We start from the raw sequence: 16,348 nt of genomic DNA, 5'->3' as shown, positions 1-16,348 counted from the left end.
AAAATCAGGAAATATATATCAAAGAGGAAATACTTTCTCAACCCAAAACAATCACCTCAGAGAAGGTAAAAGTGATTGGACCGATATTCTAAACAGGATTGAGATAATGTAAACAAGCTTTAGAGGATATGAAAGTCACCATGAATTAGAAATCAATTAAAATTAAAAACAAAATATATAAAATACATGCAGAAATCAAGGAGATAGTTAAATCATAGATGAAAGTAAGGAAGAAATACAAATCAGTTCAGAAATGCAGCACAAATAGCAAGATATAAAAGGGAGAATTGACTCAACAGAGTAAAAACAGCTCACCCCACATCTTATTAGACGCATGCATGCATCCATATCTAGTGTTGTTTCACTTGATTTCTGTGATTCTCCTACCGCTTCAAAATAACTCACAAGCCAGAATACTCGAGACATTCATTCATATGAGCAAATGGTTTCCATTGTAAGGTGCCACATTTTACGTACTTATGTATTACTTAACTGAACATGGCTGAAATTACATTATTTACTCACCCTTTCTTTTCCTGTGTCACTGGCAAAGTTTCTGAGCTTGTTTCCCTAACCTCACTGATCTATGAACCTATATGGTTCTCTAATAGGAACACATGTGCTGTGTACAAAACTGTGTGTGTACATGTGAGTCAGTACAACACATGGTTTTAGCACCATCTACTGAAGAAAGAAGGGAGAGAAGAAGGAAGGGAGGAGGGACGAAGAAAATAAGTAAATCTCACTGTAGCAACGAACACATCAGTATCCAGACGTGGGTTTTTAAATACCATCCTCCAAAACAGGAAGCCAAGTATCTCTAAAAATGATTGTAGGGTTGAGATGGAGAGCTAGACAACCTGGAGTTTCTTGTAAGAGAGTGTTCAGAAAGAATACACGTTATGTCAGAAGAACACAGGAGAAAGGGAGAAGCTTTTCAGTGGTCAAACTAGAACAATCTGAGCAACATGATCTACAACACCAGATTAACATCTATAAAATAACATGGGCATCTTTGAGTCTGCACTGATAATAATGAATCAAATGTAAGTGAATGAAAAGGAACACTCTTCATCAGTTATCAATGAATAAATAATTATGGTAGAAAGAAACTACAAAATTAGCAATAGGTAAATATTCTCAGTGATAGATGTAAAAATGAATGGATGAGAGTGTGAAGAGACACTGGAAATTAGCAGAGCCTCAATATATCTTCCTGATATATCTTCAATATATCAATTATAAAGAGAAAACATCCCTCACAGAGAAGACAGCAAACACCATCCTAATTAAGTGAACAGATAATATCAGTAATAGGACACTGACATTATATACTCCGGACTCAAAACATACCTCCTAATGGAATACAACTGTTACTTCAATGACTATTGCTAAAAATGCCAAATCCCAAACATGAGGGAAGCATCAGTGAAATCTACACAGCAGGGCAATATACAAAATAATGACAGAACTCCTTAAGAGCATCTTTAAGGACAAGGAAAGACTGAAGATAAGAGACTTAAGGAGACTAAAGAGACACAAGGATCCTAGAACAGAAAAGAGTTCTTAATAGACAAATTGATAAAACAGTTTAATGGTACCATATCATGATTGTGTCCCTGGTTTCAATAGTTACACTATAAACTATAGTTTTAGAAGACGTCCAACATTAAAGGAAGCTTCAGAACTTATTTTACACAAGCATTCTACACTATTTTTTTCATGTTTTATCCCCCCTAACTATATTTCACAGTCAATCAAAGTTGTCTATTGCTGTGAAGAACTTTTAAAAAAATACATACATTGGTCCAATTTATACAAAGACTAAGTAAACTAAGAAAATTCCTATGATAATTCAAAATGATGTATCAATGGCACAGCACCCCATCACTTTGTTCCAATTAACATCCAATATGTTGTACTAGAAAGAATAAAATATATACGCACAGAATGACTTGTGGAACATAAATGAGTATTGCAGAGTTCAATATCATGTACTACCTGGTAATATATATGTCATTTTAAAAGTCCAAGTTAAAAATACAGACTATAAATAATGATTAGGACAATACTAAGATGTCCACTGATCCATTACATTATTCGCCTCATTTTAAAATTTTAATTAAAATATAAATACATCATTTCCCCCACTTCTCTTTTCTCCCTTCAACATCTCTCATTTCCCCTCCCTTTAGCCCTTTCCATGTATTCCCTCTCCTCTCAGAGTCATGGTCTCTTTTTTATTATTGTGCATAAATTATACACATGTAAATATATAAAACATTTACCCCAATCATTTGTAAATTTGATGTTTCACAATTTTTAGCCACTACTTAATATCAGTTTTAATAGCTGAAGCAATTTAGTTACTACTGGGTAGTCATGTTTAATGTCTGGAGCATTAAATAATCTGCTTTGTTTGGGGGGGAAATGTCTTTATTGGAAAGGGTGTTTTGTTTTCACTTTAGAAGGCAAAGCTGAAAATACAGCATCTGAAATTTTTCACTTCTATTTTCCAAAGCCAAACACTGAATATCTTGAAATTATTAAGACAGGTCTCCCGCCTTAGGGCAGACACATCCTCAGAATTTTCTCCCCTAATAGGTTAAGTCCTTTCACTTCCCTAACCTCTCAGTATCTTTGTTTCCATTCCTCTTTCAACACCCATTAGAGGGCAGAATTCCTAAGCCCTGTCATTACCAAGATCTGTTGCACCTCTAGTAGTACAGTTACACACTATGCTCTCTGACTACATCTGCAATCTCTCCCTCTGCGCTTCCTCTACCAGTTAACAGTCCATTCCTTCTACAATTGCCCAACTATACACCACATCACCGATTCCTTTAGTCCTATTTCTATATGTCAAATACATTTATTTCTTCAATCCTTTCCCTACTGTTTCCCAAGTTACTTTTCCAGTTTAAACCTCCTAATCATTCTCTCTGACCATCAAACTCAACCATTCCAAATGTTGAAACAAATCTCCACAGTGCAAGCACATCATGTCACCCCCACGCCCCATGCTGGGAATCAAACCCAGGGCTTTACACGCACTCTACTCGGAAAGAGCTCTAGTTAGACCCACCCCATAAGCACTGTTTCTTTGACTAATTTCTTCCTGGGCTTAAGATGTTTCAAATTCACTGGATAAAGTACAAATACCTTAACAAAGCTGAAAGATTTTTCATAACCTGGTCCCTATTTAACCTTATCTTCCACTATTATTAGGTACATGCCCTCTTTTACACTTCCTACTCAGTTGTTGGAAGAAGGGAACTTGTTGGTTCCCGGCTGCCTGGCTAGGTTAGACCAAAATAACCACACAGAAACTATATTAATTAAATCACTGCTTGGCCCATTAGCTCTAGCTTCTTATTGGCTAACTCTCATATATTAATTTAACCCACTTCTATTAATCTGTTTATCACCACAAGGCCATGGCCTACCAGCAAAGTTTCAGCACATCTATCTCCAGCAGCGGCTCCGTGGCATCTCTCTGACTCCGCCCATCTTTTTCCCAGCATACAGCCTAGCTTTCACAACCTAGTTCTGTTCTTCCCTGCCATAGGCTCAAAACAGTCCTCTATTCTTAATCAATAAAATCCACACAAAGACAAAAGGACCTCCCACACCATTTCCCCTTTCTGTTCAAACAAAAAGGAAGGTTTTAACTTTAACATAGTAAGATTACATATAACAAAACAGTTATCAAGCAAGAATTACAGTTACAACATTTATATCTACGTAATCTTTTATCGTATCTAAGCAAAACTATAACTATCTATTCTTCAACTCCATCAAAGTCTCCAGAAGGATATAATATTAGCTAAGTAAACAATAAATCCATTGTTAAGCCAACTTCCAAAACTCTAGAATTGACAGAGACGTATCGCTGCCTGGACAGTCACCCAAGGTTCTTCTGTACCGCTGGGGCATCCAATCTTCAGCCCACAGTCCCACAGTCCATGGAGCAGAAAATTTCAAAGACAGTTCCACCTATATTGGCAATCTGTCAGTCACTTTCTTCTGTGTCCTGCAGAATGTCTAGCAGACTCTTTCCTGCTGAAAGGATAGTCTGACCTTTAGGCAAGTTCAGCAGTCATTTCCCTGCGGGTGCCACATATCCAGGTCATCAAGCAGTCCAGGCAAGAGCAGTCTCCTGCCCAAATGACTAACCAACTCCATAAGGAGCCTCTTCAATGCCCATCATCCTCTTGAAGTAGCTTGGTGCTGCAAGGAGCACTACTGAGTCTATGGTGCTCTCAAGTTTCTTTAAAGCAAACTGAATTCTCCCTCTTTACGAGTCTAAGTTCCATTCACATTTTTTGTTTTGTTTTTCTTGAAGGATGGTATATCTTTATTTAAAAGATTCATAATGGGTAAGGCCCTGTGAAATGTTAAGTATGTCTATTGGTTTTGTACTTCTTTGGACCTTGTTTAGGTAGCCATGTTGTTAAGGTATCATGGGTATAGCTTCCCTGTCATGTCTTGGAGACATGCAGCAGACTTGTTCTCTGGCTCTTACAAACTTTCTGCCTCCTCTTCCTAGATGTTCCCTGAGCCTTGGTGTGCAGGAGCTATCAATTAGGCTTGAATTCAGATATCAATTCCTTGGAGCTAAATATTCCTGGCTTTTGAAACTGGCTTAATGGTACCTTCTATGTGTTTCCAAAATATTTCACACTGTATGCCTTCAACACATCAAAACCAAGCAACCAGCCAAAGCGGAATACAAACACGTTATCTCCAACATTCTCAGCTAACTATAAAAGCCAAGCCTTGCTCACATATATTCCCCAGCACTTCAATGAAACAAATAAGGTACAGAAAACTAAAGTAAAATTACTGAAGTAACAGAATGATTAGCAAAATAATTCTAACTCTGATTCCTAACTCAAGAGCAAATATTCTTTGCACCATACATTGTGACACTTAATTTTACTTCCATAAAAAAATTTCTGTTAATTAGGTATATAGTATGTGACAAAATTAATAAAGATTTAGATGTAATCCCATTTTATAATTTGGTAAGAAAATTATAAAGCAACAATATCAAGATTACACATTGATATTCATTAATTACATATTTTAATCACAAGAATTAGATTGTTTAAAAGCAAAAAAATTTAGGCTATCATTTACTCTGATATAGCAAAGTTATAAAACTAAACACATGAGTTAGTAATTCACTTAAAAGAACAGATTCTACAAAATTAAAACATAACAAACATGAGCATTAATTTTCATATGAAACAACATTGAATCATTTTGATTATATATTAAAAGCATATGGCTAACTACCATGTTCAAATTATTATAAAACACACTTATTGAGCATATAGAGACATACGAAATAGGATCCTACTCCCAGGAAGCTCAAAATACAATTTGGAAAACAAGGACCAACCCCTGAAGAATTAAGTAGAAGAATCAGGAGCAAAGAGTCATGCATTACTTGAAACTGTTAACATTTCAAAGGGCTGGAGAGTAAGCTTTAGTGATAGCAATGGCCTGCGTGTAAACAGGCCCCTAGATTTGATGGTGGAGAGGGGAACTTTTTCTCCCAAGTTCTGGGAATAGAAAAACAAACTACAATCTACCCCCTGAGGAACCAATGTAAGTTAGACATTCCTTAGTTTGACAAGTTGAAAGGACCCTAAAACAATATAACTTCGATGACATTATCTACTGTCCAGTTCTCCATTTCTTTATACTCATATTTACTTAAAGGGATGGGAAGTGTAGCTGAGGAGAGGGCTCAGCACTGGCTGCTCTTCCAGAGGCCACAGTTCAATCTTCAGTACTCACAACACAGTGGCTCACAACTGTCTGTAATTCCAGTTCTAGAGGTTCCAAAATCCTCTTCTGGCCTCTGTGAGCATCAGGCACTCAAAGTTATACAAAGCAAAACATTCGTACATACAAAATACTTTTTTAATAAAAAAAAAAAAATCACAAAATTATGTTATAACTAACTCTAGAATAGCAGCAAGAAAAATCCTAAGATCAGTCCAGACTATCTTATTGTTCTATAAAATAAGGAATGATCCAAAAATAATGAGAACATGTCAAAACAATGAATGAAACCAAATAGTTACCACTGACCAAAATTAATAGAGAATAACCTATGTGATTAAAAGAGAATCTATGAATTCATATTGATACCAATGAAACAGGTGAGAAAGAAAATCCTTTCACAACAGAATGGAGTACCCACCAAACAGTGTAAAAGTCAGAGAAAAACCCCATCTGCCATCACTATGTGTGTACCTGACTCAAGCAAAAATCACCAAGGAACGCCAAAACCATTACCTGAACATTTTTGGGTACACTGAAACAGATGCTTCAACAACAACAAAGGACACCCTTTATAATAGAAAACCCTGGCAGGCAAAACTTTCACTGAGCAATCACAGTAAGCAGCACAATCATCATCAGGCTGACATTCAATTACCTTCTGATGTGATGAAGCACATGTCATCACTTAACATGAAATTGTGCCAGAAGGACATTACCTGAATGTAATTATGAAGAAGCAAACGAAGAAATTTTAAATGATCAACAACCCTATCAAAATAAAGGCCCTACATTCTTTAAAACTATTAATGTTCAGAAAGACCAAAAATGGTGGAAGAACTTTCAGATTTAAACAATGCAAAAGCAGTAACAACTAAATGCAAGACATAACATCAGAGGAAAAATGCTATTAAAATTTTTACTGGCACAGTTGGAGACTATTTGAATATGATTTGTGTCAAATAATAATATCAACATTAAATTTCTTACACCTACCAGAGAATGATTATGGAAGAATGTGTTCCAGTTAGTAAGAGGTACTAGATGAAGTACTTAGGAGAAAAGAATCACAATGTGCGTAACTTAATTTCAAACAATTCAATCATAAAAATAATGGAAAAGGGAGCAAGAGAGAGGGAGGGAGGGAGGGAGGGAGGGAGGGAGGGAGGGAGGGAGGGAGGGAGGGAGGGAGGGAGGGAGGGAGGGGAAAAAGAGAGCTATACAGCAGGTTTATGGCATCACAGTACAGTGTATGTTAAGAACATGTTCGTTATGTGCTTTCCTGGTTAGCAATGTACACACACATTCATGCAGCTTTTCCAGCCATTATTATACAGGCACCTGTATGTTTGGTCTTAGCTGTGTTTCTGATCTTAATCAAATAAACATGCATCCCCAGCATTCTCCAGAAGATGTAATCAGGGAGTTTCAAACTGTAAATAAAGCAATAATGTTTCTAGGATCTGTGGTTGTTCTGTAAACACAGAGAGTGACAAAAAAAGGAAGTGATAAAGCAAACGTGGCAAACGTTGACACCTGGCCAGCCTAGATGATAGATCACTTTATTACTCTTGTACTTTCTCAAAGCTGGAAATTTTTCCAAAATTATTTTTCAAGTCTCTGTCAAAACTAAAATTTTACATTTTGGAAAAATAAGTCATATCTGAAAAGAAATAACTACTAGTTTCTTTGCTCCCTTTCATAATTCATGTGATCAAATTAAATCTACCATCATTAACAAAAAGGTCTTCAGTATCAAAACAAACCATATATTAAAGTAGTACCCAATTTGCAAAAACCCACCTCTAAATCAACTCTATCAATATGGAATAATTTTCACTATTACAAATGATGGGTAGGTTCCTAGTGTTAGCCACAAGTTTCAAATTTTTCCTTAGTAATACAGTAAACTAGTAGTGTGTTTCTTGAATACTGTGTTAAACTGGAACCTTTCTGAAATAATAGGTAAAATTAGCTGGATAAACTGAAAGGAGAGAATGGAAGCAGGGAGAATTTGGTTGAGTAAGGAGCAGTAAGATTATACATTCCAAAACAGAAATACATACACCCTTTAGTCAGGAGGGCTACCATCACCCTATGAGAAGGCAAACCAACTCTCAGGAAATGCCACTGGTCCTTAAGAGCTCTCAGATTCCTCCCTTTATAATGATGATGAAACTACTTACAGAAAGTGCATGTTAGGGTTTATGATCTAGAAAATAAAATTTTAAAAATCTGAATTGAGAAAATGGGATGTCAGTTATTTCAGTTGACTAGAGGAACCAACTTCAACATTTCCTCAGAATTCACTCCTTATCAACAGGACGGTAGATACAGACCATAGGTGAGCTGGTCTCTGATCTAGCAGGAGAATGGAATCAATCACAATACCCTAAAATGAGATTTATTCCACAGATAATCTACGTACCTAGAGCTTTGGAAGGCATACAAGAACAGAGAGAAAAACTCATCAAGAGAGAGTAAAGCTGGAATCTTGGACAAGATAACATCTGAACTAGGACTTAAAAGGTAAGTAGTTCAGAAAGTCTATGAGCAAGGGAACGTTTCAATCATGGGAGAAAACATGAACAAAAATACAAAATCACTCATTCCAATACTCTATATCTTCAAGTGCAGGCAGTGTAGTGTGAGTGACTGACAAGATCTCGCTGCCTTTGTGGAATTCATATTCAGATAATGGGGCAAAAAGACCACAAATATAGCAAAAACTGAACAAATCAGGCTACGCAGAAGTGTCTTAAAGGAAATAATCCATGTGTGAGTGTCCTGGTTGATTTGGGGGGTCAATATGACACTAGCTTGTTCTCTGTAAAGAACCTCCACTGAGAAAATGTCTCCATCAGATTTCTTATGGGCAAATCTGTAAAGTATTTGCTTGATTAATGGTTAACATAAGAGGGCCCAGCCCACTGCAGGTGGTGACACCCCTGAGTAGGTGGTCCAATACTGTGTAAGAAAGCAGGTTGCACAAGCCATGAACAGCAAGCCAGTAAGCAGCACTCCTCCACGGCTTCTGCTTCAGTTCCTGCTTCCAAGTTCCTGTCATGAGTTCCAAGCACTTGAGGGATGGAAGCTGGAGAATCAGGAATTCAAGGTCATCCTCAGCTACACAGCAAGTTCTAGACCACCCTAGGCTTGTCTCATAAAAGAGAGCAGGTGCAAAGGTGGGAGAACTCACAGGAGGTTACTGAAGTAAATTACATAAAAAGACAATGATAACTTAAAATAAAGAAACAATAGAGACTAAAAGATGTGCTGAAGATAAATTGTTCAGAACAGGACTTGTGAATGAATTAGATTTGAGAATAAAGCAAGAATATTTTATTTCTGGCTTGAATGAAGTCATGTACTAAGGTGAGAAAGGCCAGTAGAAACACAAGATTGTAGAAGGAAGAAAGAAAAGAATAGTGGAGAGGAAAATCTAGCTCCATTCTTGCCATATTATGTTTGAGATTCCAAATGGATGTGTAAGTAGACAGCAAGCTCAGAATTCTTATCTAGAAAGTTAAAAAGTAGGAGTCATCACCTTGAAAACACAGGGCTATTTCAATAAAGAGCACACAGCTGGTCTAAGCTGAGGCAGAGAAACCAAAGGTTAATGGCTGACAGTGAGTCTGGAAAGATCAAAATGGAACGATCTTATGAGGTGAAGCCATTGCTAACTGCAGACACAGTAACAAACAGCAACAGTACAGGAAACATTACTGCATGCTATGCAATCAGTCATTCTACTATGGCATACACACACATTTTACGAAATCTCTTCACAACTCTATGGAGTCAATGTTATAGTTGGTATTTTAAACAATGAACCAGCCTCAAACAGATAGAAGACTTCTCAAAGAACACATGTACAGTTGTTATTTTCACTAACAGTCTGATTTTAGAGGGCTATTTCTTAACCCTGTCTTACAGCCCCTCTATGTATCTTCCATGTGCCTTCAAAGTTTTTTTTTTTTGTTTTGTTTTGTTTTTTGGTTTTAAATGAACTGGTATGTAGGGCTGAAGATGGCTCAGTTATTAAACGCACTTACAGCTCTTGCAAAGGATCTGTTCCTGTTTCCAATATCTACATAGTGGCCCACAACCATCCTTAACACCAATTCCAGATGATCTGACACCCTCTTCAACCTCTGAGGATACAAGGTACATGTGGTATACATACATATGCAGGCAAAACACTCACACATAAAAGAAATTTTTAAAAAGAGAAAACTGGAATATTGGTCTGAATTTTAGAAATACAATTCTAACCTTAAATAGTAGATAAACTTCTAAGAGTAAGGACCAAAAAGGTGAGACAGTCAGATACAGTGCGTTATACAATGACAGAGCATCTTGTTAAAAAAAAAAAAAAAAAAAAAAAAAAAAAAAACTCAGTTTACCAGTTATCTTACTAGGTCAAATAGAAAGTAGCTCTTTGCTCCAAGAGTCAGAAGTTCTATCTCAAACAAATCCAAGCCATACTGCATATGAATGCTGCCAGTGACAAGAACAACAAGGAGAAAAGGACCAGCTCACAAAACAAAGTCACCATCAAACATTACTCAAAGCATAAAAATTTTGTGAATTTTTCTATTTCTGCATAGAAAATAAAACTAACATTAATCCAAAACAGTCATTAAAAGATGTGCCTTGAAGGGCTGGGCATGAATGATACCCTGGGTTTGATCCCCAGTCATCTAAGAAAAAATAAGCCTTGATATTTGTTAGAAATATGATTAATGTCTGATTTTTACCTATGTTAGAAAGTGCACTCTGGTTTCTGCACCAAGTTCTAACCAATGGAAGTAAATTACCTAATACTATATACAACATTGTATAAATATGATGTGCCATCTCACACACAGTCTAATGATTGAAACTTGGATGTGATTTCACCTTTAGTCATTATTAAGACACTCAATATTAAAATTAAATGTGATATTTATCAACCAGATCCAGCTAAAACAAATATTGCCAAAAGTTTGTAAAAAATTAATATAAAAGTATTCATTAAATTAAAGCAGCACAGATCCTATGCTATAAGACTTTCAAATTAACCAATGAGCTTGTACTATTTAATCATAATAAACTGGACAGAGGGTGTGCTTATCATATGGTACACAGATAAAGTAAACGCAGATGAAGTCATTTGGCTTCACAGATCAGGCAAAATGAAGTATGAAAAAAACAGAGATTACTTACTAATGAAAAGCTATTTCAAGCATATTTATTCCAGGTAGGTCAACAATGTTTTTCTTCTAAATTCAAATGTTAAAGGCCATATCTTGTACTCTCATAACTAATATAAGACATAATTCACTGAAGATATTCAAATCTAATTCTAAAACAACTGAAGTAGAGATTAGAATCAAGTCACAACCACAGATCAAAACTCTAAAGTAAAACAGCCAATGAAAACATTTTATATATGACCTGAGAGTAAACTGGCACTGGACTATTATTTTTCCAGCATGCACAGAACACTCTCCTATACCAAGTCCTTGTGTCACAAACACTAAGCATCCTCACACTGACATACATAAACAATCTTCCTAGGAAAAGATACATGAAAGGAAGGAAAGAGGAAAACAAGGTAACATGCTTTTGTGTACCAAGGCTCAAGCAGTGAGCTAAGAATTCATCTCATTTAAAGTCTAATGCCATGGGACAGGTGGCACAATACCACTTTACTGACGCTAGCTCATTAGTTTTGTCAGTAGTAAAGTTGGCATCAAAATCAAGATCTGACTAAAAAAAATAAAAGAGCCTTCCTTCAAGGCTTGCAAATCAGAATCTTTGCATGAGCTTATCTATCTTAGAACTTCATTCAATTTCCCTATTTACTCTTCTTTAACTACTTAAACTGGAGAAGGCATCCACTTCTCAATTTATGAATAACACATTTATGAGTATTTTTAATCTTGTAAAAAAGCAACAGTGGTCATTTTCAATACACAAAGCAGTATTCTCGTTGCCCCTTCACTGACAAAAAGTTTACACTATACTTTGTAACATTCTTATGAACCATGAGTTTATCTTTAAAGGGGGAGTATGATATGGTAATACAGAATGTTAGAAATTTAAATACCTCAGAAAATCCATGATTTTCATCACTGTATGTTACAATGAATTCGTCTTCTTACCAGACTAAAAGATGAAAGAGGAAAACTGATGGTTTTCCAAGTAGATTGCCAAGCATGCTACTTTCCAAAAACAAATTTGATTGTGGACCCCCTCCTAAATCAGAACACCATGTACTAAGATTTAACTTAGCAAACATCACCTTCAAATCCAAAGTTACAGTGAAAAAAATACAGAAAAATTGCATTTCCAATTACAAAAAAAAAAGACCTTTGTCACATATACCTGCTGCGGAAACATAAAAACTACATAGAGAATTAAATTACTCTCAAGGCATAATTCTCCATGCTAACGTTACAATAATTTTTAAGCCTCAGCTCTTCCCTCCTTTGATCTCCCTCCAACTTTTCAATTTAATATTTTACTAGAAGAATAAAGAGCAAGTTTACCTTCATGAAAGACTCTGACTTTATGTCTAACAACAGTATGAATGGAAGGTGATAGGTAGGTATGGTTGTCTTTGGAGAGGTCACTGTTCTTCACAAGCATTGACAGTTTTAGTACACACATATTTCTCACAACACTGTTGCAACAAGAATTATTAATCTAGAGTCTACAAGCACAAAAATAGCCAGTTTCCACCATTTTAACATTATTTAACTCTCAATCTTTGCAACAATGTGTACTGAGAATTAAAAGTAATTCAAGTTCAATAAATTCACAACACAAAGTAATTGTACTATCTTATACGACATACAGATATGTTCCAGTAAACACTCCATTTGTATTGCACTGCATTTGCTGTCATCTAAATCATCTTTGGGGGAACTTGTCTCCCTAAAAGTTGTCATTTACAAGCAAAGTAATAAAGTCTGAGCTCTGACGATACAAAAATATACAAAAACAAGACAAAAGTGGATATACAAGTGTCACAAATAGCATAATAGTTGCTTCATCCTCATTTTCTAAATCCACATTTTTAAAAAATGTCATTTTTGTATGTTTGGGGAAAAAAACTACTTTGTTTACCTTTTCCACAGACTGTTCAAGCACTGCCAAGGTAACAGAGATTTTAAAACTGACTAGACTACTTAGCAGTTGCCAAAACAACGCAGCTGGATTCTTAAAGGGAAAGTACTCTTGTGTAATATACACCTAATTACTGCTTTAGAGAACCTCACTGTCACACAGTAATGGATGATACAAGACATAAAGGAGACACAGCGCGCTACAGAGTTGAAAACTGTTATACAATATTAGTTTTAAAATACGTATACCGTTGTCAACACATCGCAGCGGGTCTTCTAATTGCAGTTGCTGGAATCCCAATTTCATAGTAAACTAGCGTTAACGTGTATTCAATCTACACACGGTTCCCTACTGGATCATGACAGTAGGCTAGGAACCTATTTAAGGTCTGAGCAAGAATTTGATAGTTACACTTTCTCGGGGAGAGGGGAGGAAATGCTAATTCAGAAATGCTCACCTTCCCCAAACTTGTCTGCGTGATCACCTATCTCTCTAATCCTCAACTGTCCAAAAACAGATGATATAGAACCCAAAGGCAAAGTTTCCATCTCACCACGAGCCCCCTGCGCGGCAGATCTACTCGACCGCAGCGGGCAGGGAGCGGGTCCCTTCTGCAGCCCCTACTTCCCGAGACCTTGCCCCGCACCCGCAGGTACTGGGAGCCCGGCCGCCGCCCGGGCCAGCCCGACACACACCCTGCCACGGACATCCCCACGGCGGAGTTCAGCCCCCTACCTTCCGCCCCAGCGAACCAACCTTTCCCCGAAGCAGAAGTGGGGGAACTTCAAGTGCGAGCACAGGGCCGGACACCCCCCACCCCGCCCCGCACCAGAGGTCTGGAGCGCCGGAGGACCCCGCGGTTCGCGAAGCTACAGAAATGGACCGAGCGGCTCCGCGGCCCCCTGGGAACTCTGTCAACTTTCAGGGAGGAGCGGTGCGACGCGGCGGGGGCCCCCGAGGTGGCGCGCTCGGGGAGGCGGCCCACGACGGTCTAACCCCCCTCCACGGCCCCCCGCCGCCGCCGCGCCCGCAGCCCCCGGGCCCGCCCCGGGGCACCCCGCCCCCACCGCGCGCCGCCGCGCCCCTCCGTTTTCCCGAGGGCCCCGCCGCCCCGAGCCCAGCCTCGCCCGGGTGCCCGCAGCCCCGCGGGCGCCCCTCCTCGGCCGCGTCGCCCCCCCTTCCAGAGCCCCCCCCACCTCAACGCGGTCCGACCCCCTTCCCAGCCGCCGCCACATCCCCGCAGCCCGCTGCCCCTCACCGGGTCTCCGCTACAGCCGGCGGGCGCGCACAAGCCGCAGCCCCGGCCCGGCCCGCCACAGCAGTCCGCGCCGCCCGGAGCCGCCTCCTTCAGCCCGGGACTCGCCGGGACATCCGCGCACGGATCCCCACACCGGGGCTATTTTTAGGAGTCAGGCCTCGGCCAGACCGGAACTCGTTCTTCGCTGCGCGCGTGCGCACTGCGAGACGCCTTGGTGTCCCTCCGCCGGCCTTGCCTCTCCCTTCCTATCGGCTTCCTCTCTTTCTTCTCTCTCTCGAGGTCCCCTTTTAGGGCTGATTTCTTCTCTCGGTGGGTCCTGAAGGGTTTGGCATGGGCGAGACAAGGGGACAGGTCAAGAGAGTCACGCCGTGTGAACAGCTATCGCTGTTTCACAAGGACATGAGGGGCGGACTATGTTTTTCCGGCTGGGTGAGGAGACAGATCACCCGGCACAGGAAGGAGATGACGGCGGCTTGGCGCCGGGGCTGCAGGCTGGAGCGCTCTTCCCTCTGAAGGACCGTGTTCTCCTGGAAGGGATACCGGTCACTTGATGAGGGCCTGGGCGTGGCGGACCGGCGGCGTCGCGCCCCCACCGCCTCCTGGACCAGCCCGGGCCCCCGGGCTCCGGTGTCGCGGCGCGTGACCGGTCCCCGCGCTTGGTCCACGGCCACAGCTGAGTCCGGGCACCGCGGGACGACCCAGACGCTCCGAGCCGAGGCCAGGTGCTTGGCCTCGTGCGTGCTGGGCCTGCCCAGACGTCAGCTCGCCACGCCCTCACTGTGGTCAGGGCCACACCTGTGTCCGAGCCTGGACAGCGACCGAGTCACCCCCGCTGGGCCCCGTCCCTGGCCACTCCTTTCCAGCGGGGGCTTGGAAAGCAAAAGACACCTGGGGAATGAAGCAACCTGCCTATCTGGGCTGTTGTTAATAGTATAGCTTCAGCGCTAAACTGTATCTCACTTAATCCTCACATTCCCCTAAAGTGCGAGAAGCACTCTGAGCAAGCAGGGCCACACAGCGTCAGAGAAGGGCAATGAAGACTTGAACTCCTAACCACTGGGCGAATAGATTTTTCTAAGGGAAAAAGATGTCATTGAGACAGTGGCTGTCTTTTGTTAGGTCACTGATTTTGTCCAGAGAAGTCTTCTAGAAATGAATCTCTGCTGGTCCTCATCGCAAAAGCTGCCACCCCTGTAGAGGCTCTTAGCTTTGGATTGCTTGTATCCAAACCCAGAGGTGCCCATGCAATGCACATAGGCCCAACCGTATATTTTCATTCGAAGATGAGCGATTCTATACTGTATTCGGTACTTTAAAACAAGTCACTGGGGTGGGTGAACAGACATACAGAAGAACTGGGAAGTTACAAAGGAAACTGTAGGCTCGCTGGCTTCCTCCCTCAAGGACAACAAGGCAATGTGCTGGGGCGAGTCTAACACAAAGGCACTACAGAGATACCAGATACCAGACACTGGAAAATAAGCGCAGAGCCTCTCTTCAGTGATCAGGGGAGTTTGGGGGAGGAGGATGGCAGGGAACCGTTATCTTCCCCTCTGGCCTGGCAGACCCTTTGAAGGAAAAAGGCCCAAGCCCAGACTGCAGGGAGGATTTTAAAACACCCTAAATCTGGTGGAAACCAGCAACATATATGAAAACGCGTGTGTTTTAACCTGCCAGGAGCTGCTACAGCAGCTGTGTTAACACCTCTCCTCCAGGAAAGCAAGACTGTTTGACGACTTCCTTCAAAACCAAGGGTGAAGGACGGTGAGGAATGGCTCCTCCTCAGCAGCTTTTCACCCGGGAAGAGAAGGAAGGGCAATGAGGATAAATGGTTTCAAAAGGTTCTTGACTCTCAAAGCTCCCCCAGCTCTGCCCTCCGTGTCCAATGCTCCTGGGACATTCAAGACTCAACCCAGACTGCCCACCCACAGCCTAATGGCCCTGCTTTTGGTCACCCAGGCGCAGAACTTGGCCAGAAGTGCAGCCAAGACCAAAATGTTTGCATGGTTTTAGAGAGCCATTCTTCAGTGCGGCTCCTGCATCACAATGCCATTGCCTAAGAATTAGGAGCGTTAAGAGGATAAAGGGTGATAGGGAAAAGAATGCAGCTATTGTAAAAATATGCTAGCAGTGCACACGCAACTGTTAAAGCAGGTATGTGGAGGAAGGCAGTGAAGC

General features: G+C 40.5%; 1 protein-coding gene across 5 annotated transcripts in view; it reads right to left on the bottom strand.

Moving 5' to 3' along the window:
* The window catches only part of Mef2a (myocyte enhancer factor 2A), a 122,635-nt gene extending 108,312 nt beyond the window's left edge, over positions 1 to 14,323 (bottom strand). For all 5 annotated transcript variants that reach the window (XM_057756538.1, XM_057756535.1, XM_057756537.1 and 2 more), the window contains exon 1: positions 14,171 to 14,323. The gene's annotated coding sequence lies outside the window, so the exon portion shown is untranslated. The remainder of the gene's footprint in view (positions 1 to 14,170) is intronic.
* Between the last annotated feature and the right edge of the window lie 2,025 nt (positions 14,324 to 16,348).

The sequence above is a fragment of the Chionomys nivalis genome, chromosome 23 (genome assembly GCF_950005125.1).
Source record: "Chionomys nivalis chromosome 23, mChiNiv1.1, whole genome shotgun sequence".
NCBI classification, from domain to species: domain Eukaryota; kingdom Metazoa; phylum Chordata; class Mammalia; order Rodentia; family Cricetidae; genus Chionomys; species Chionomys nivalis.
The sequence above is the reverse complement of the archived record's forward strand: the minus strand, read 5'-3'. Positions and strand labels throughout refer to the sequence as shown.